Here is a 22,855-nt window from a genome sequence, read left to right as displayed (position 1 = left end):
ATTTCGCACAATTTTGCATCTTTGATGAAAAAAAAGCTTGTTTTTTAAGTTTTCTTGCTATTTTTGAATTTATTTTTTGCAATGGGGTTTAGATGAGCTTGAGCTCCAAAATGATGTCCTCCTGTCATATTTCTATTCACTGGTTGACCCGTTGCGCCAAATGGCGCAGAGACTTGCTAAAGCCATGTTGTCAATGAAAATAGTTTTATTTTTCAAGACCATATTCTATACTCATAGTAGAAAGACCATGTATTAAACCATGCTATTTTGAAACTGTCTATCACATTGCGAAATCCGAGTTTGAAAAAAAAATTGTATAACCCATTGCCCCAAAAAATAATCTAGATGACCGGTTGCGCCAAATGGCACAGAGTCCCTTTTAAAACCATGCACACGATGAAAATATTTGCATTTTTACCACTAAAATAGTTCTCCATTAATCCATAGTTGAAGAGTTAGAGACGCACTATTTTCTACAGCACGAAGGGCGACTCACATTTAACAGCTCAGAGGGATTAGGATGGGGCTTGTAGGTAAAAGATCTTCCCCTTGAAAACTCAGCTTGTATCGTCTTCAAAAAGGGAATTCCGACACATAGCAAAATGTTTTGCTTCGATCCTGAAATTTGTTATGACATTGAACGTCATAGCATTCAGAAGAACTGAATACTTCAGATTTAGACAGTTGCACTCACAACAATGCACATTAGAGGGAGAAATACCGGAAACCATTTTGTGGAAATTGAAGTCTCTAAAGACGGTTCAGTATACACATGTCAGTTTGGTTTGTTTTATCATGTATGGACATGGTCTGTTTCCACATTATGAAGGTGGGCTCACACACAATGTTTGAAACATCCCTGATTCCGAGAAAAAAAATGCGGCGGTGACACCTCACTTTCAAGAGAAAAAAAAATGTGAGCGACGATGATTCCTTATCTCACTGAGTTTGTGCATACTGTACAGCGAAACTCCACATAAAACTTGTAGTCAAGTAGTTGCAGTGCAACCTTCGTTGTTCGGCCGGCGGCTATAATATTATTATGGAAGACAATGATCATCCTACAAAATAATCTTTCCTGATTATTTGTGACGGTAGTACAGCCAATCATCCTAAAAGTTATTTTTGTAGTAGGTTAAACAAAATTCAGGTCGACGCTCAAACATCCACAATAAATATTCAAGTTGACATCGAAACTTGTAGTCAATCTCCTTGCTTACAGCAACAAGCAGCAGTGACATCATCAGATTCAATAAAAACAGCTTTTACAGAGTAAATCATGTCACTATCAGGATCAGATTTCATGAGTTTATAATGGCATCCCACACTGTACTTTTATGAATCATGCGTATGCAAGGAATCTCTTAAATACTACTCCCTCCGATCCAAAATAAGTGTGGTGGTTTTTGAACTAAAACCACGACACTTAATTTGGATCAGAGGAAGCATAATACACAGGTCCATTCAAAATAAGTGTCATGGTTTTTGAACTAAAACCACGAAACTTAATTTGGATTGGAGGGAGTATAATACAGAGGTTCAGAATAGGCTGATGCCACATTACTAACCCTCACTCCACTGGGTGGCCTTGAAAAAACAGTTAGCACTAGATGTCACCAAATAATGCACCCAATTGCGACTGGACACCGGCTCATGTCTGAGTTATCCCATGATATCATAGGTACACAATAGTTTAGGCAGAAAATATAGTTTGAATTGGATGTCAGGGCGATGTAGAAAATGCAGACCATTTTTGTATGTCTACAAAAAGATGTTCAATTCAATTTTTTACTGAAACTTTGACTGAGCAACGTGAAAAATCATCATATAATGTGGTAGCCAAATCTACAAAAGATGTAGCCTGCAGATGTGGTATCATGAACTGCATGAACAAAACAGACTGAATGGTTCAAAAAATTCATCAAAATTATTTTACAATTAAGATATTCAGAAAAGTCTAAACATCCTGGACTTACAAACCAAAAAATGAAGCAAAAAAGGTGTGTTGCCTACACCTTTATCAACTAAAACTGCTTACTCATTTGTTCACCGCATAGAAGCAGGTAATCAACTAATAATCTCCTACAAGAGGTACAACTTTATCAACTATCTCCTACTCGTACATCAAGCTTTCAAAGTATATCTAATTTTCAGGTCTCGACAGATTTAAGCAACTGAGAGCATACTACCCTTTTTTGTTCAAATTAAATGGCCCGATCTTCCATCAGATTTACATAGGGAACAGACTTACAACATGGGGCTTAGAGTTTAGAACAGACTTACAGTTGAATAATGCAATACGACAATATACCGGTAGAATGATAGTGCAAATACCTGTAGTTAAATCCATCAGTTTTGGCACATTCATAGAAACATGTTTCTCCACTGCTCTGCGATCATTTGTTAACGCACCTTTTGTCAGTATGAGCAACCAACATCAGCTAAAAGGAATCATACAAATGTAGGTACCACAACTCTCTATAATGTAGTCAGTTCATAGCAGAATACACACATCGCCATGAGCAGATGTTGAAAGCGCAATATCTTATACAGAAGATTTCAACCGTGTAATGTTGAAAAGCATAAGAATAATGTCGTAAACTTAAATACTAAACTTTAAAAATCATTAGAAAGAGCAGTACATCGTAGAAAAATAATGCAATACATATAGACAACCTAGCCACTCCAACTTAAAAAGAATCAACTTCCAACTCTAGAACACATATGACCATTACAGAACCACTTATCAGTACCACATTCTGGCCTTACCGTCACATGGCAACCAAACTAATCCTCATTTATTTTAGAAAAAACCAACAACTCTACTGACCCTTTGTAAGCACAACTCAATTAACCAGCTGGTTAGCCAAGCATTATGTGCCTGCTGCAATCTTCAAGTATATACAGTAACCTACTTATTTCTTGATACTAAGAGATGTAAAAAGAAGCTAGAGTAGCCAAGGCTTAGATGCTGTACCAGTCAGCAAATCTGTACTGCTCTGCTTGGAAGAGCGTCAGATGGATCCAGCCATCGTTGGCCAGAGACGCACCAAAGTACGACCTTACAACCCTTTTTCATCTCCTCTCGCCTCCTCAGATATTAAAAATATTGTGTATTTAAATTTCTTCTGTAGCAATGGAAAGCATAAGGAAAGCTCGATGAGAATTGAATAACTTCCTAGAAATAAATAAGTGACAACTAAACGAGGCACACAACCAAGGCAAAAACTTCACGATTTTTATGCCTTCTTTTCACTGATGATGATGCTTACTTTAGTGTAGCCCGAGTGAAAAAGAAAATAAACTTGTGCCTTATCGATCAAAATGTCACTACCTAGACTAATGATCCAAACAAGATCACCTCTATGGACAAAAGATTCCAATGGATACTTGACTGTAATGTGTATGATGAATCATGCATAGCGCATAGATGTTGTACCAGTCAGCAAATCTGCACTGCTCTGCTTGGAAGAGCGTCAGATGGATCCAGCCATCGTTGGCCAGAGACGCACCAAAGTACGACCTTACAACCTTTTTTCATCCCCTGTCGCCTCCTCAGATATTAAAAATATTGCGTATTTAAATTTCTTCTTTAGCAATGGAAAGCATAAGGAAAGCTCGATGAGAATTGAATAACTTCCTAGAAATAAATAAGTGGCAACTAAACGAGGCACACAGCCAAGGCAAAAACTTCATGATTTGTATGCCTTCTTTTCACTGATGATGATGCTTACTTTAGTGTAGCCCGAGTGAAAAAGAAAATAAACTTGTGCCTTATCGATCAAAATGTCACTACCTAGACTAATGGTCCAAACAAGATCACCTCTATGGACAAAAGATTCCAATGGATAATTGACTGTAATGTGTATGATGAATCATGCATATCTGGCTCTATATTAGCATGTCGGGGAAAAAAATCAAGAAATTAAAGGCAATATATCTCAGGGAATAAGATGCATCTGTCACATCTCAGTTAAAAAAAGCCCCAACATCTCCAGTAAAAGTGTTTGTCTTTGGTTCAGTTTTCCTGACTTCCCCAAGTGCTTGTACAGTTGAAAAATATATCATAACTGAATACAATGAAGCAGCAAGAAGAAAACGGCAAGAGAATTGAAATGGTGTATCAATTAAGTACTACAGCAAACCGAATAGGAACAGATCAAATATAAACAAAGAAGTGCAATGCGAGAGCGGCGTTCCTTATGGTGGTGTTCCTTAATGTAACCTACAAACCAACCATGTCATCTATTTTTGTGCTACATATAGACTGAAACCAAGCAAGATAATGTAACCTGACAAGAAGTATAGTATAGCTGATTTAGAAATTGAGAATTGACCATTCCAAACAAAAAACAACATTGCTGGTGCTGCAAAAATGGATAATCCAGCGCCAAATAGTGATGCCTCCATCAATCAAATCCCTAGGAATTTTCCTGCGGATAGCAACACACAAAAAATATCTCAGAACACGGTACCACTCAGTAGAAATCCGAAAACTGCACTGGGCAATGCCATCGAAAAAGTCACACCCGACCATCATTACACCATACTGTAAATTTTGCATTTTCAGTGCTACGATCGTTCATGCATATATCATCTACACTGCAGTTCTCCAGAAATAGACCAAGTTAATTATTCTGTTCTACAAAAAGATCTAAATCACCACTGTCGAGTATCCTCGCTCGAACTAAGAACATCAATTCGTAGCTAATCCCCAAATATAGATAGTAATCTGACGAAACCAAAACATCGCATTCACCAAATATGGAGATCTGAAGATCGGAAGGTAGGCGTAGGGTACCTGTAAAAGTAGGAGATCATGGCTAAACGCACACAACACACACGCATCAAGGACCAGGGAGAGCGGGGATTTGGAGGAAGTTACCTTGCCGGGATGGGATTCCTGGCGGCAACGGTGGAGCTGACTCAAGGCGGTGACGGAGGTGACTCAAGGCGGCGGCCAGGGCAACTCCACGCAGCGGCTAGCGAATCCAGGTGGCAGCGGTGGCCAAGCCAGGGCGCCCTCGATCCAATCCGTTGCCCTGCTCTTGTCATCAAGCGAATAGGGTTAGGAGTGGGGTTGTGCTCTGCTCTGGCTGAGCTCCGTCGCTGCGTATCCCCGACCTGTCGACGGCGTCCCTTACAGTGCATCGAGGGCGCCGGCGTTGGAGAGGAGGGAGCGGGGAGGAGACGAAGTGAAGGCGGCGACGTGGGAGATGAGGGAGCAGGGAGGAGACGAGGCGGAGGAGGCTTGACGAGAACTGCTGGCGGCTAGGGTTTTGACCCTTTTGCACGTTCCCCAGGGCGGGAGGGCGCATGGGTGAATCCCGAGCGCGACGAGACGCGCAGCCAGGGCCACAACTTCGAGCGCGGCGGCAAGCCGACGAGGCCGGCATCGAGGGCCTGGTGATACCAGAGGCGAGGGCGCAAGTAGAGCACCACTATGGCTTGGCAGGGGCCGACGGCGTGACATGGGAGATGAGAGGACGAGCGCGTGGGAGGTGGCGGAGCTCCTAGGGTAGAGGCAGGGGCGACGAGGAGGGAGGAGGGAGGGAGTGGCGGCGGCATACGAGGGAGGGAGGAGGAGGAGGAGGAGGAGGGACCGGGTGGCGGTTGTGGATTGGGGTAGGGTTTGTGCGGTTGTGCCCGCTGCGCCCACGACGCGTGCGCGCGCACGCGGCGAGGTAGGAGAGGCTGCCTCATCACCCGAAAAACTGGCACCCAGTCAATTCGATCCAGCCCGAGCCCACAGGTCATACCCGTCCAGGTTTTACCACGCGGTCAAAACAAAACAGAGGAATTCCCGACGAGGATCCAACGGGCAGTAGCGAAAAAAAGACTGCGTTGACCGGGATCGAACGGCTATCGAAGGATGAATTCGGGGGAGCATCCTGGGAGCGAGTTTCCCAGCCTCATTATTGGTTTAAATTATCTTGTTTTTAGGGATATACTCTTGTTGTAAGATAGTGTAAAAATATACTTTACACTTAATTATTTCATACCAAATCCTTATAACAAGTCAGTGAGTGATTGCAAAATTCCCTGCCCCGCCACACATCTATAATATACAGTACAATCTTGAAGCAGTCTAGTTATACTTTTTTTTTGAAACCAAGACAAAAGATTTGCCTCATTCAAATGAAGAGAGAAAGAGAGTTCGTAGTGCAATACATCGGCTTCACAACATAGCCCGTCACAGAAGATACACCACCACCAAAAAAAGTAGGACTACTCTTGCGGCATGATGACACTCAGATGCCTAGCCCCTGAAGCGATCCATAGTTTGGCTTCATCTTGGATGAGCTTGAGGATTTACAAAGTTGAGTCATCTATTTTGAAACGGAGGGAGAAGGGAGGCGTGAACTTCTTTCTAAACACGCTAGCATTTCTCTCATTTCAAACAACCCAACACACAAGCATGATGAGGAAAGCCATGGCCTTCCGGTGCGTAGTCTAGTAGTGAGGGAAGTCATGGCCTTCCGGCGCGCAGTCTAGTTATACGTTTGAGTAGCGAGTGCCAGGTCCCCAAAATCTTGAAGCAATCGTTGAGAGCCCTGGTGCACATTTCCCGTAGTTGCTGCATAAGAAGTTACGCCCAATTATTCATGCACAACACACAACAAACATTTTCTTCTTTGCCATGACATTCATAACCGACTCAACAAACCTAATTGACATTCATGTGATAAAGCTCTAGCTGCCATGTCCCTGGCACCAAAGGCAGAATCAACTTCTCTTTGTTTCATTTCTTTTGAGAGAAAGGCACAACGAAAGAAAAGGTACTAGAGCGATTACCATGTCAATACAAACAGCACAGCAACTGTGTACTCCTCCTATATTGTACGCATCAGATCCATCCGAGTTGGTAACGACCACACGTCTAAACTTCAACTCGATTGTACTCCCTCCGTCCGAAAATACTTGTCGGAGAAATGGATGAATCTAGATGTATTTTAGTTATACATACATCCAGTTTTATCCATTTCTCCGACAAGTATTTCGGGAAGGAGGGAGTATTTGGCAGCTGATAGGCGCCGTCCGACCAGCCCAAATTCGGCCGGTCGCCGCGCAGCCACACGATTAGGGCATCCTTAACCGCCCGATTAGCGAGCTATCCCCCACGCGCATCTCCTCCTTCCTCGCGTCAGATCCAGCGTACTCCATGTGTTTTGATTGTCGCCCTGAGCCCCTTGCGCCGCTCGCCGGCACACCGTCGCCGCCCCTCGGCTCGCAGGCATAGCATGCCGTGGCCGCTCGCCGGCTCACAGGTACAGCTCGCCGTGGCCACTCATCCCGTTGGACAGTTGCAACAAGATCTCTGCTTTAACTGGTTCCAGCAAAATCAAAAGCTATTTCCAGCAAAAAAACACAAAGATTGCAGCAAAAGCCACCGTTCCAGCAAAAATCGCCGCCCAACACATCTCGCCGGCTGAAGCAAATCGCCTAGCCGGTTCCAGCAAAATCAAATGCTATTTCCAGCAAAACACAAAAAGATTGCAGCAAAAAATCACGCGGTCATCGCCGTCGCCGCCCAGCACTATCTCACGGGTTGAAACAAAAACAGCTGGTTGATTCCAGCAAAAATCAATGTTGTTTCCAGCAAAAAACACAAAAAATTGTAGCAAACAACTCACGCCCTTGTTCTTCCACCGATGCATTCCAGCCAACGGGGCATCGCCTCATAGCTTCGCTGGATTGTGGTTGCAGAAATGCAGCTCCGCCAGTCTATGGATCTAGCGCTGACAAAACATGGTTGTAGCATGCAGCCAGCAGGGGCATCGCCTTGCAGCTCCACCGGGCGATGGTTCCAGCACAGCCGGACAGTGCTTCCAGCTTTTTTGGCTGCAGTTGTAGCAACCCCCTCTCCAACATGTAGGAGCCTCACAGCTCGCCAGACCACGATTCCAGCTTTTCCCGGCCACGGTTGCAGCCCCGGCGAACTGCGGTTGCAGCACCATCGCGCCCATCACAATCGACGGCCGCATCACTTGCACTCGTCGGCCATGGCGTCGCTCGCGCTCACCATGCGTCGTCGTCCAGTGCCTATTTAGCAGCACCACCGTCATCTGCTCAGGGCGCACACCCTGTCGTCGCCGTACAACATCTCGCCCTCATCTTGCCAAGGATAAAAAGCTCGCCGGGAGGAGCACAGCGGCGCGGTGGCGGGGGATCGGGATGAGCAGAACGAGGAAATTGGGAGGAGAAGGGAGAGGGGACGAAGAGATAAGGTGGGGATAGATTGTGTGTGGGTCCCGCGATGCATGTTTCCTCTTTCCTGTCGTTTGTGTCACGAGCGGGCTGAGTCTGGTGGTTGTTTCCTGAGCGAGCGAGGCGTGACCAGCCCAAGCTTCGGCCGATCCGCCGATTATAAATGTTTCTCATTGTATTTGTACCTCAGCTTTTACGGCCCCGTCGAAATCAGCTGCCTCTTCCGCGAATCAACCTGTGGTTGAGTTGGTTAGGTGGATAGTGGTATCCCCAACCCACCAGAGTTCAAATCCTGGTGCTCGCATTATTCCTGGTTTTATTTCAGGATTTCCGGCGATACGCTTTCAGTGGGAGGAAACGTTCCCGTCGACGACGAGGCGCTTATGGTGGCTTTGTAAATCTCAAGATGATATGCCGGCTCAGTCTCTCGGAGGTGCTCATAGGGGTAGGGTGTGCGTGTGTGCGTCATAGGGATGAGTGTATGCGCGTGTATATGAGCGCTTGTGTCTGTACTGATGCTCAAAAAAAAAATCAGTTGCCTCTTCCCATCCTGACTCGAGATAGATAAACGGAGGCTAAACCGTCGAGACGTCAAAGCACGCGACGGTAACACGGGATTTCACTGCATGACGGGATTTTTTTTCTCTCTGAGATAGCCGTGCCTCGGGCCCCGGCGCCGCCCCGCTAGGGCGACACGGGGGCGATCTCGCGCCGCTGCCGCTAGGCTTCCCCGCGTTGACTCCTTTCCTCGCCGCTGTCAGAGGTTGGCGCCGGGCAGGCCTTGGACGCAGCCAAGGAAGATGGCGGCGGGGAGCTTCTCGCGCTCGGGCAGGCACATGGATCGGACACCTAATCCGTCCGGCCGTTCGGAGGAGCTTTGCCTCTGCGTGGTCAGCCGGTGCGGCTATCCCGGATAAGCCCATGGATCGGACCTGGCTGTTCCGTCTGATACTTTCGGCCGTTCAGGACACTGGCGGTTGGGCTCGCCCGGAGATGCCTGATTTGGATCGGGACGCCTTGTAGCCTTCGTCCCCGCTAGGTGTGCTTCACCGTACGGATCTGGGTCGCAAGACTTGCCGATCCTCAATGCGGACAGAGCTGGAGGTCAGGATTCAGATCGGGAGAAATCCCTCGCCGACTTTTCGGCCACGGCGACGCCCGAGGGATCTCGACAGCGTGGTCATTTGTCTCCCGGGTGAAAGCCCTAACTGTGGTGGGTGGCGATGACGCCTTCGGCGTCGTTCCCTTCTTGAAGGCGCCACCTTGGAAGCTGTGTGACTATGGACATAATTGGGTGGGCGTTGGCGGTGATCTGGATTAGGAGGTGGAGCGGTGTTTCATCATACGCATCGACGACGACGGATCTCGACAGCGTGGCGCAGTGGAGTCCCAGCGTCCGATGCAGCTTGGCGGACTCGCGTAGGAGGACGGCGCTGTTTGGCGTCGTGGTGGCGTCGTTGACAGAGAGGTCTGGCAAGGTCGGTATATCAGTTCTGATCTGAGGATGGATAGATGAAAGATGGAGGTGACGGCTCTTGCAGCGTGTGGTGCTTACTGGGATAGTGCCGGACCGGTGTGTGGCCCAATCCAGGTAGTGGCTTGGATGGGGCATCTGGCTTTAGATGTTAGGTTTTGATACGATGTATGTTTGGTATTAGGCCCGGACATTCGGCACACCTTCATCGAGGGGATAGGAGTAGCAACAGGCGTTGCCAAGATGGTGACTTCATGCTTATTGATTTATCATCTTGTATGGTCTTTGTGAATACTACCTCCGTCGTGCTTTATTGATCCCCATTGTATTCCGTGCCAAATTTTGACCAAAAAATTGACTAACAAAGTGTTAATGCATGTCAACAAAAATTATATTGTTGGATTCGTATTTGAACATAATTTTCAGTGATATAGTTTTTGTTGACATGCGTGAACATTTTATTAGTTAAATTTATAATCAAAATTTAGCATGAAATACGATGGGGACCAATAAACCAGGACGGAGGTAGTAATTAATAAAATGGCAGCATGCATCTTTCAGATGCAGAGGCCAGGGGTACATCCTCCTTTTCTGAAGAAGAAAAATCTCTGACGACCCACGCGCGCCTGAAATTTCCTTTGGTCTTTCGTGTCGGCCTTCTGCCATGCATTCCATTGCGCCGGCAAGTGCTTCCTCCGTTCGAAAATACTTGTCATCAAAATGGATAAAAGAAGGTGTATTTAGAACTAAAATACGTTTAGATACATCTTCTTTTATCAATTTTGATGATAAGTATTTCGGACGGAGGGAGTAGCAATTTGTTAATTGCTACTACCAGCGCGCACGTTTCGTTAACCGACCAAGTCTTCCGAGAGGCTCCGGATAGTGATGTGGGCTGCTTAGTTCGGACCGCAAACACACGTTAAGTCGACGTAGGACTGAGAGGAGAGGGATAGAAAGAAGGCGAGAGGCCAGCTCGTCGATCAGCGACGTGTGATTTCTTGCCACATGAACAAGTTACTACGTCGGGTTCATGCATAACCAACTCAACAACAAACTGATTGATCGACATCCCTGCGGTGATAAAGCTCTACCAGCTGCTATGTCCCCGGTTCCGGCTAGAGGCACAGAACGCAGAATCTCAGTTTGGTGAGATGTGTGGCATCGATTTCTCACCTTAAGTTTAAACTAAAGGTTGTATCTACTCTCGAGTCAGTGTTTCGCCCGCTAGCAGTAGGCGGCAAAGGGAACCTCGTTATTTTGCTTTTTGTTGAACGGATGATTTTTGGTTGTTGTTCCGTTATCTAACCTTAGTGGTTAATCCTTTGTCGCACCGTTACCTGCTTTGTGTATGTTTGAAGAAGAAGAAGAAGAAGAAGAAGAAGAAGAAGAGAGAGGCTTCCATGTGGGGTCTAATTTGTTTGAGTTAACTTTGAGAATTTGGTTATGTTCATGTTTCAAAACTATTTAGGGCATCTCTAACCGGGCCCCTATAAATATTTAGAGGAGAGAAAAAAGGGGTTTCCTCCTCCAAACCGCACCCGACCAATCCCTTATAATCTTTAGAGGAGTAATCTTTTTACTCCACGACAGCCCTGACTCCTAAATATAGTCGACCACCCGCCGTCGGAGTACACCTTTTCGGCCGCACCCTCCCCACCCCGCGCCACATCCACTAAGGCGGCGCCCTACCTGCCTTCGCCGGCCACCATGCGCCACCAGCCATCGCCGACACCCCGTAGCACTAGTCACGCTCCTTCCCCACTTAGATTCGGTCCCTTCACGTCGTTGGCGCCTAAAAACGTCACCGGATTTGACGCACCGAGGCCCCGACACCTAAAATTTCACTTCCCACCTCAACTGCTTCCCGCAGTATGTCCTCCTCCTCTCGGCGCTTGCATCTCACTTGTTGAACGACTGCCGACACAGCCAAGTCCGTCCATCGTCCGGGCTTAGCCCTCGCCCAGCAGCCTCTACCAGTCATCAAGTGTCATGACTGTCGGCGGCTGCTGGTGCGCCTCATCTCGAGCACACCCAAACATCTTGGATGGGTTTTCTACAACTGTGAAAAGGAAGGAGTGGGTGTAAATTTGTACGGTTGTTTGATTCTTCGGTTTTATCGCTATTCGAAACTCACTTTTTGCTTAAAGTTGTAAGTAGGAAGGATGCAAGTTTTAGTATTGGGAAAAGGAGTACATTGATCTATTGATAGTGATAAATCTGCTAGATGTTGATGCACTGGATGCTAAAGATGGGACTACACAAGACACAATGTCCAGGTATGAGGAGGCAGAGAAGAAAAAAGTGTGCAAGCTTGAGAATCCAACAGAGTAAAGCAAAAACTTTAGGCAACGAAGAGATGGAGAAGCTATTGATCTAACTAGTAGGAGGGAGTAGTTAAGGAAGTGGTGTTTCTATTGAAGTGTGTAATCATTTTATAGAAGTTTTTTTTGGATCAGTTCTCTTAGCAAAGAACTGGTGAAGTATGTGGTCAAGATGTCATTTAATGAAATAATTGAGTAGTGAAGTTTATCTAGATGACCCAAACATAAATGAATTTGTTAGAAAAAGATATGGAGTTAAGGTTAGGGGATCGGTTAGGAACCACAATTTTTTAGAGGAGCATGTTGGGGAACGTTGCAGAAAATTAAAATTTTTCCTACGGTTTCACCAAGATTCATCTATGAGTTCATCTAAGCAACGAGTCATGGGAGAGAGATTGCATCTACATACCACTTGTAGATCGCGTGCGGAAGCGTTCAAGGGAACGATGATGATGGAGTCGTACTCACCGTGATTCAAATCACCGATGACCAAGTGCTGAACGGACATCACCTCCGCGTTCAACACACGTACGGTACGGACGACGTCTCCTCCTTCTTGATCCAGCAAGGGGAAATGAGAGGTTGTGGAAGAAGGCTCCAGCAGCAGCACGACGGCGTGATGATGGTGGAGAGGCAGTACACCGACAGGGCTTCGCCAAGCGCTCAACGGAGGAGGAGATGTGTTGGGGAGGGGAGGGGCTGCGCCTTGGATCAGCTGTTCAGCCCTCCCCTCACCCCTCTATTTATAGGGGAAGGGGGAAGGGGGCTGGCCCCCTCTAGATGAGATCTAGAGGGGGGGCGGCGGCCAGGGAGGGGCTTGCCCCCCAAGCAAAGGGGGTGCGCCCCCTTTAGGGTTCCCCCCCCCAACCCTAGGCGCATGGGCCCAAGGGGGGGCGCCCAGCCCTCCAGGGGCTGGTTCCCTGCCCCACGCGGCCCATGTGGCCCACCAAGAGGGGTGGCCCCTCCTGGTGGACCCCTGGAACCCTTACGGTGGCCCCGGTACAATACCGATATGCCCCCGAAACTTTCCGGTGTCCGCATGACAACTTCCCATATATAAATCTTTACCTCCGGACCCTTCCGGAACTCCTCGTGATGTCCGAGATCTCATCCGGGACTCCGAACAACATTCGGCAATCACATACAAGTCTTCCTTATAACCCTAGCGTCACCGAACCTTAAGTGTGTAGACCCTACGGGTTCGGGAGACACGCAGACATGACCGAGACGGCTCTCCGGTCAATAACCAACAGCGGGATCTGGATAGCCATGTTGGCTCCCACATGCTCCTCGATGATGTCATCGGATGAACCACGATGTCGAGGATTCAATCAACCCCGTATGCAATTCCCTTTGTCAGACGGTATGTTACTTGCCCGAGACTCGATCGTCGGTATCCCAATACCTCGTTCAGTCTCGTTACCGGCAAGTCACTTTACTCGTACCGTAATGCATGATCCCGTGACCAGACACTTGGTCACTTTGAGCTCATTATGATGATGCACTACCGAGTGGGCCCAGTGATACCTCTCCGTCATACGGAGTGACAAATCCTAGTCTCGATCCGTGTCAACCCAACAGACACTTTCGAAGATACCTGTAGTGCACCTTTATAGTCACCCAGTTACGTTGTGATGTTTGGTACACCCAAAGCACTCCTACGGTATCCGGGAGTTACACGATCTCATGGTCTAAGGAAGAGATACTTGACATTGGAAAAGCTCTAGCAAAACGAACTACACGATCTTGTGCTATGCTTAGGATTGGGTCTTGTCCATCACATCATTTTTCTAATGATGTGATCCCGTTGTCAACGACATCTAATGTCCATAGTCAGAAACCATGACTATCTGTTGACCAACGAACTAGTCAACTAGAGGCTTACTAGGGACGTATTGTGGTCTATGTATTCACACGTGTATTACGATTTCTGGATAATACAATTATAGCATGAATAAAAGACAATTATCATGAACAAGGAAATATAATAATAATCCTTTTATTATTGCCTCTAGGGCATATTTCCAACAGTCTCCCACTTGCACTAGAGTCAATAATCTAGTTACATTGTGATGAATCGAACACCCATAGAGTTCTGGTGTTGATCATGTTTTGCTCGCGAAAGAGGTTTAGTCAACGGATCTGCGACATTCAGATCCGTATGTACTTTGCAAATATCTATGTCTCCATCTTGAACATTTTCACGGATGGAGTTGAAGCGACGCTTGATGTGCCTGGTCTTCTTGTGAAACCTGGGCTCCTTGGCAAGGGTAATAGCTCTAGTGTTGTCACAGAAGAGTTTGATCGGCCCCGACGCATTGGGTATGACTCCTAGGTCGGTGATGAACTCCTTCACCCAAATTGCTTCATGTGCTGCCTCCGAGGCTGCCATGTATTCCGCTTCACATGTAGATCCCGTCACGATGCTCTGCTTGCAGATGCACCAGCTTACTGCTCCACCATTCAACATATACACGTATCCGATTTGTGACTTAGAGTCATCCAGATCTGTGTCGAAGCTAGCGTCGACGTAACCCTTTACGATGAGCTCTTCGTCACCTCCATAAACGAGAAACATGTCCTTTGTCCTTTACAGGTACTTCAGGATATTCTTGACCGCTGTCCAGTGTTCCTTGCCGGGATTACTTTGGTACCTTCCTACCAAACTTACGGCAAGGTTTACATCAGGTCTGGTACACAACATGGCATACATAATAGATCCTATGGCTGAGGCATAGGGGATGACGCTCATCTCTTCTTTATCTTTTGCCGTGGTCGGGCATTGAGCCGAGCTCAATCTCACACCTTGCAGTACAGGAAAGAACCCTTTCTTGGACTGATCCATTTTGAACTTCTTCAAAATCTTATCAAGGTATGTGCTTTGTGAAAGACCTATGAGGCGTCTCGATCTATCCCTATAGATCTTGATGCCTAATATGTAAGCAGCTTCTCCAAGGTCCTTCATTGAAAAACACTTATTCAAGTAGGCCTTAATGTTGTCCAAGAATTCTATATCATTTCCCATCAAAAGTATGTCATCTACATATAATATGAGAAATGCTACAGAGCTCCCACTCACTTTCTTGTAAACGCGGGCTTCTCCATAAGTCTGCATAAACCCAAACGTTTTGATCATCTCATCAAAGCGAATGTTCCAACTCCGAGATGCTTGCACCAGTCCATAAATGGATCGCTGGAGCTTGCATACTTTGTTAGCATTCTTAGGATCGACAAAACCCTCCGGCTGCATCATATACAGTTCTTCCTTAAGATGCCCATTAAGGAATGCCGTTTTGACGTCCATCTGCCATATCTCATAATCATAGTATGCGGCAACTGCTAACATGATTCGGACGGACTTAAGCTTCGCTACGGGAGAGAAAGTCTCATCGTAGTCAATCCCTTGAACTTGCCGATAACCCTTAGCGACAAGTCGAGCTTTATAGATGGTGACATTACCATCCGCGTCCGTCTTCTTCTTAAAGATCCATTTGTTTTCTATCGCTCGCCGATCATCGGGCAAGTCAGTCAAAGTCCATACTCTGTTTTCATACATGGATTCTATCTCGGATTTCATGGCTTCTAGCCATTTGTTGGAATCTGGGCCCGCCATCGCTTCTTCATAGTTTGAAGGTTCACCGTTGTCTAACAACATGATTTTCAGGACAGGGTTGCCATACCACTCTGGTATGGAACGTGTCCTTGTGGACCTACGAAGTTCAGTAGCAACTTGATCAGAAGTACCTTGATCATCATCATTAATTTCCTCTCCAGTCGGTGTAGGCACCACAGGAACGTTTTCCTGAGCTGCACTACTTTCCGGTTCAAGAGGTAGTACTTCATCGAGTTCTACTTTCCTCCCACTTACTCCTTTCGAGAGAAACTCTTTTTCCAGAAAGGATCCGTTCTTGGCAACAAAGATCTTGCCCTAAGATCTTAAGTAGAAGGTATACCCAATGGTTTCCTTAGGGTATCCTATGAAGACGCATTTTTCCGACTTGGGTTCGAGCTTTTCAGGTTGAAGTTTCTTGACATAAGCATCGCATCCCCAAACTTTTAGAAACGACAGCTTAGGTTTCTTCCCAAATCATAATTCATACGGTGTTGTCTCAACGGATTTAGACGGTGCCCTATTTAAATTAAATGTAGCTGTCTCTAGAGCATATCCCCAAAATGATAGCGGTAAATCGGTAAGAGACATCATAGATCGCACCATATCCAATAGAGTGCGATTACGACGTTCGGACACACCGTTACGCTGAGGTGTTCTAGGCGGCGTGAGTTGTGAAACGATTCCACATTTTCTTAAGTGTGTACCAAATTCGTGACTTAAATATTCTCCTCCACGATCCGATCGTAAGAATTTTATCTTTCGGTCACGTTGATTCTCTACTTCATTCTGAAATTCCTTGAACTTTTCAAAGGTTTCAGACTTGTGTTTCATCAAGTAGACATACCCATATCTACTCAAGTCATCAGTGAGAGTGAGAACATAACGATATCCTCCGCGAGCCTCAACGCTCATTGGACCACACACATCAGTATGTATGATTTGCAATAAGTTGGTTGCTCGCTCCATTTTTTCGGAGAACGGAGTCTTGGTCATTTTACCCATGAGGCATGGTTCGCATGTGTCAAATGATTCATAATCGAGAGACTCTAAAAGTCCATAAACATGGAGCTTCTTCATGCGCTTGACACCAATGTGACCAAGGCGGCAGTGCCACAAGTATGTGGGACTATCGTTATCAACTTTACATCTTTTGGTATTCACGCTATGAATATGTGTAACATTACGTTCGAGATTCATTAAGAATAAACCATTGACCATTGAGGCATGACCATAAAACATATCTCTCATATAAATAGAACAACCATTATTCTCGGATTTAAATGAGTAGCCATCTTGTATTAAACAAGATCCAGATACAATGTTCATGCTCAAACTTGGCACTAAATAATAATTATTGAGGTTTAAAACTAATCCCGTAGGTAAATGTAGAGGTAGCGTGCCGACGGCGATCACATCGACCTTGGAACCATTCCCGACGCGCATCGTCACCTCGTCCTTCGCCAGTCTCCGCTTATTCCGCAGCTCCTGCTGTGAGTTACAAATGTGAGCAACGGCACCGGTATCAAATACCCAGGAGTTACTACGAGTACTGGTAAGGTACACCTCAATTACATGTATATCAAATATACCTTTAGTGTTGCCGGCCTTCTTGTCCGCTAAGTATTTGGGGCAGTTCCGCTTCTAGTGACCCTTCCCCTTGCAATAAAAGCACTCAGTCTCAGGCTTGGGTCCATTCTTTGACTTCTTCCCGGCAACTGGCTTACCGGGCGTGGCAACATCTTTGCCGTCCTTCTTCAAGTTCTTCTTACCATTGCCCTTCTTGAACTTAGTGGTCTTATTGACCATCAACACTTGATGTTCTTTCTTGATTTCAACCTCTGCTGACTTCAGCATTGAGAATACTTCAGGAATGGTCTTCACCATCCCCTGCATATTGTAGTTCAACACAAAGCTCTTGTAGCTCGGTGGGAGCGACTGAAGGATTCTGTCAATGACCGCCTCGTCCGGGAGGTTGATCTCCTGCTGGGACAGGTGGTTGTGCAACCCAGACATTTTGAGTATGTGCTCACTGACAGAACTGTTTTCCTCCATCTTACAACTATAGAACTTGTCGGAGACTTCATATCTCTCGACCCGGGCATGAGCTTGGAAAACCATTTTCAGCTCCTCGAACATCTCATATGCTCCGTGCTTCTCAAAACGCTTTTGGAGCCCCGGTTCTAAGTTGTAAAGCATGCCGCATTGAACGAGGGAGTAATCATCAGCACGTGACTGCCAAGCATTCATAATGTCTTGGTTCTCTGGGATGGGTGCTTCATCTAGCGGTGCATCTAGGACATAATCTTTCTTGGCTGCTATGAGGATGATCCTCAGGTTCCGGACCCAGTCCGAATAGTTGCTGCCATCATCTTTCAGCTTGGTTTTCTCTAGGAACGCGTTGAAGTTCATGTTGACATGAGCGTTGGCCATTTGATCTACAAAACATATTTTGCAAAAGTTTTAGACTAAGTTCATGATAATTAAGTTCATCTAATCAAATTATTTAATGAACTCCCACTCAGATTAGACATCCCTCTAGTCATCTAAGTGTTACACGATCCGAGTCGACTAGGTCGTGTTCGATCATCACGTGAGACGGACTAGTCATCATCGGTGAACATCTCCATGTTGATCGTATCTTCTATACGACTCATATTCGAACTTTCGGTCTCTGTGTTCCAAGGCCATGTCTGTACATGCTAGGCTCGTCAAGTTAACCCTAAGTGTTCTGCATGTGTAAATCTGTCTTACACCCGTTGTATGTGAACGTAAGGATCTATCACACCCGATCATCACGTGGTGCTTCGAAACAACGAACTTTAGCAACGGTGCACAGTTAGGGGGAACACTTTCTTGAAATTATTATAAGGGATCATCTTATTTACTACCGCCGTTCTAAGTAAACAAGATGCATACAACATAATAAACATCACATGCAATTATATAGTAGTGACATGATATGGCCAATATCATATAGCTCCTTCGATCTCCATCTTCGGGGCTCCATGATCATCTTCGTCACCGGCATGACACCATGATCTCAATCATCATGATCTCCATCATTGTGTCTTCATGAAGTTCTCACGCCAACGACTACTTCTACTTCTATGGCTAACGCGTTTAGCAATAAAGTAAAGTAATTTACATGGCGTTCTTCAATGACACGCAGGTCATACAAAAAATAAAGACAACTCCTATGGCTCCTGCCGGTTGTCATACTCATCGACATGCAAGTCGTGATTCCTATTACAAGAACATGATCTCATACATCACAATATATCATTCATCATTCATCACAACTTCTGGCCATATCACATCACATGACAATTGCTGCAAAAACAAGTTAGACGTCCTCTAATTGTTGTTGCATCTTTTACGTGGCTGCAATTGGGTTCTAGCAAGAACATTTTCTTACCTACGAATAACCACAACGTGATTTTGTCAACTTCTATTTACCCTTCATAAGGACCCTTTTCATCTAATCCGCTCCAACTAAAGTAGGAGAGACAGACACCCGCTAGCCACCTTATGCAACTAGTGCATGTCAGTCGGTGGAACCTGTCTCACGTAAGCGTACATGTAAGGTCGGTCTGGGCCGCTTCATCGCACAATACCGCTGAAGCAAGAAAAGACTAGTAGCGGCAAGCAAGTTGACAAGATCTACGCCCACAACAAAATTGTGTTCTACTCGTGCTATAGAGAACTATGCATAGACCTAGCTCTGATACCACTGTTGGGGAACGTTGCAGAAAATTAAATTTTTTCCTACGGTTTCACCAAGATCCATCTATGAGTTCATCTAAGCAAAGAGTCATGGGAGAGAGATTGCATCTACATACCACTTGTAGATCGCGTGCGGAAGCGTTCAAGGGAACGGTGATGATGGAGTCGTACTCGCCGTGATTCAAATCACCGATGACCAAGTGCTGAACGGACAGCACCACCGCGTTCAACACATGTACGATACGGATGACGTCTCCTCCTTCTTGATCCAGCAAGGGGAAAGGAGAGGTTGAGGAAGAAGGCTCCAGCAGCAGCACGACAGCGTGATGATGGTGGAGAGGCAGTACTCCGACAGGACTGAACCAAGCGCTCAACAGAGGAGGAGAGGTGTTGGGGAGGGGAGGGGCTGCGCCTTGGATCAGCTGTTCAGCCCTCCCCTCACCCCTCTATTTATAGGGGAAGGGGGAAGGGGGCCGGCCCCCTCTAGATGGGGGGGGGGGGCGGCCAGGGAGGGGGCTTGCCCCCCAAGCAAAGGGGGTGCGCCCCCTTTAGGGTTCCCCCCCAACCCTAGGCGCATGGTCCAAGGGGGGGCGCCCAGCCCTCCAGGGGCTGGTTCCCTGCCCCACGCGGCCCATGTGGCCCACCAAGAGGGGTGGCCCCTCCCGGTGGACCCCTGGAACCCTTACGGTGGCCCCAGTACAATACCGATATGCCCCCGAAACTTTCCGGTGTCCGCATGACAACTTCCCATATATAAATCTTCACCTCCGGACCCTTCCGGAACTCCTCTTGATGTCCGGGATCTCATCCGGGACTCCGAACAACATTCAACAATCACATACAAGTCTTCCTTATAACCCTAGCGTCACCGAACCTTAAGTGTGTAGACCCTACGGGTTCGGGAGACACACAGACATGACCGAGACGGCTCTCCGGTCAATAACCAACAGCGGGATCTGGATACCCATGTTGGCTCCCACATGCTCCTCGATGATGTCATCAGATGAACCATGATGTCGAGGATTCAATCAACCCCATATGCAATTCCCTTTGTCAGACGGTATGTTACTTGCCCGAGACTCGATCGTCGGTATCCCAATACCTTGTTCAGTCTCGTTACCGGCAAGTCACTTTACTCGTACCGTAATGCATGATCCCGTGACCAGACACTTGGTCACTTTGAGCTCATTATGATGATGCACTATCGAGTGGGCCCAGTGATACCTCTCCGTCATACGGAGTGACAAATCCCAGTCTCGATCCGTGTCAACCCAACAGACACTTTCGGAGATACCTGTAGTGCACCTTTATAGTCACCCAGTTACGTTGTGACGTTTGGTACACCCAAAGCACTCCTACGGTATCCGGGAGTTACACGATCTCATGGTCTAAGGAAGAGATACTTGACATTGGAAAAGCTCTAGCAAAACGAACTACACGATCTTGTGCTATGCTTAGGATTGGGTCTTGTCCATCACACCATTCTCCTAATGATGTGATCCCGTTGTCAACGACATCTAATGTCCATAGTCAGGAAACCATGACTATCTGTTGACCAACAAGCTAGTCAATTAGAGGCTTACTAGGGATGTATTGTGGTCTATGTATTCACACGTGTATTACGATTTTCGGATAATACAATTATAGCATGAATAAAAGACAATGATCATGAACAAGGAAATATAATAATAATCCTTTTATTATTGCCTCTAGGGCATATTTCCAACAGAGCAAACATAAGGAGTTAAAGGATAAGATGTCATATAGAGACCTAAATTATAAGGGGGCTTTTCGAGATGCTCTAAGGTTTGAGAAGGTGTTTGAGGAGTTAAACTTTGAAGATTCAGCTAGAGATGCTCTTGGATAGCACCAGCAAGAAGTCATTTTTTAAGACAATAATTAACCCCCTTTAGCATCAAATTATGCACACAATCATCTTTTATTGTGAAGTATCAAGGTCTTACAATAGGGTAAAAAGTGCGGAAACAAATCGGCTAGACTACCATCCAAATAGGCCGAACATAGTGGTCGCTACACTTGTCTTTAAGTGGTTGCACCTAGTAATCCAATTTTTTCTTTACGGAGGGAGTAATTGAGAATTCCACGCATCTACATGTTGAAGCGAGAACCGTGTACACATCTAAAACGTGGTCAGTGGATAACGTGCAAAAGAATTGGAAACCCTTTGTTTGTTAAAAATAATATCATTATGACTTCTTCATATAGCACAAACTCCCATCCCGATTTGACTATTTGGAGTGGCAAGTTGAAGGCTGTAAAAACCACCCACCACACCAGTGGTGCTAACGGGCAAGAGATCAACCAATGTTGAATGGTTTGCTCTCCATTGCAAAAGCAACACTTCTGCAGAAGCCAAGACCAGAACAATCTCTATCAAGGATTCAAAGATGGTGCGACCACAACTGAAAAGATACAGTGAGATGGATATTTTCAATCTTCTCTCCTTCCTTTTCCTTTCGGCTTTTCTTTTCTATAGTGGAAGCTAACCTGGTATTTTCCTCGCACCTCTCGTTGACTACTACCACCGTTTGCGAGGTTTAAACATCTCATTTCTCATGTGTAAAGTTCAGAGCGCTCCTAGATTAATAAACTAACTAGCAGAGTGTCCCGCGCATTCGCGCGGCTAGATTTTTAACTTGTAACTAATTTGTTCATTACTTTCATATGAATATGCCACATAGGATGTTGGTATATTTAGGAAATAAATGATAAATGGACACACACGCTCTCGGTCTATTTTACATTCATCGTCGATTTGCAATGACCTCAAAGGAGGCATAAGTCTTTTTGATATTTTCAATATATAAATAAACTCCAACATTGGAATAAATATAAATATGAATTTATTACATCCTATCATAGGTTTTCGTCCTCCGCAGGACTCAACATTACCGGCATGGTGGCTCGTGCATTTGTGGCCGTAAATTTATTACATATTGTTGTACATAGTTTTTTTTGTCAATAATTAGTAGTGTTACTTAGCTTGATTATATTCACCTATACATTGTCCATAGGGAAGTTCTGCAAAATTGAATTCCAAGGAGACGTGTTACTTAGCTAGATATAATCATTTTTAGGCTTCTGTTCACGGCACTACTCTTTTAATATCCTTATCAAAATCATACTTATATTTCTATTGAGTCTCCACTAAATATTTTACTACCACATATGTCTTTCAATTAGTAGTGTTCTTTTGTTACATGAAGAAATTGCAAAGTGCCATCATTGTGGACTATTTAACCAAAATTAGAGAATAAATTTTATCATGACATATAAGTAACTTTTTTGTTGCATTCTTGCTTGCATGTGCTTGCGAGGAAAACCATATTCAGATGTTATTTTATGGCTATCAAATAAGATTGATTCTCATAATCTATATAAAACCGATCAGACTGATTACTTGGTTAACTGGTGCCATCTGCAATTATGGTATTGCATGCACTTCATGCAATATGGATTGCTTCCGATTGATTTTCATCATAGCTGATTTGG

The 22,855-nt window shown here is 45.6% G+C and overlaps 1 long non-coding RNA gene across 4 annotated transcripts; it reads right to left on the bottom strand.

Annotated features, from left to right (window-relative positions):
- Window positions 1–1,197: 1,197 nt before the first annotated feature.
- LOC119278435 lies at window positions 1,198–5,667 on the bottom strand. Of its 4 annotated transcripts, none has more exons than XR_005137784.1 (3): window positions 5,125–5,666; window positions 4,886–5,042; window positions 1,198–4,433 (listed from the first exon to the last, which is right to left on the bottom strand). It is a non-coding gene; the product is annotated as an uncharacterized LOC119278435 (long non-coding RNA). The 4 variants fall into 4 exon arrangements; XR_005137785.1 differs by having other exon boundaries at window positions 1,198–2,390; window positions 2,978–4,433; window positions 4,886–5,665; XR_005137783.1 differs by having other exon boundaries at window positions 1,198–4,801; window positions 4,886–5,667.
- Window positions 5,668–22,855: the final 17,188 nt, after the last annotated feature.

The sequence above is a fragment of the Triticum dicoccoides genome, chromosome 3B (genome assembly GCF_002162155.2).
Source record: "Triticum dicoccoides isolate Atlit2015 ecotype Zavitan chromosome 3B, WEW_v2.0, whole genome shotgun sequence".
NCBI lineage: Eukaryota > Viridiplantae > Streptophyta > Magnoliopsida > Poales > Poaceae > Triticum > Triticum dicoccoides.
Note: the sequence above shows the minus strand (reverse complement) of the source record. Positions and strands in the feature narration are given on the sequence as shown.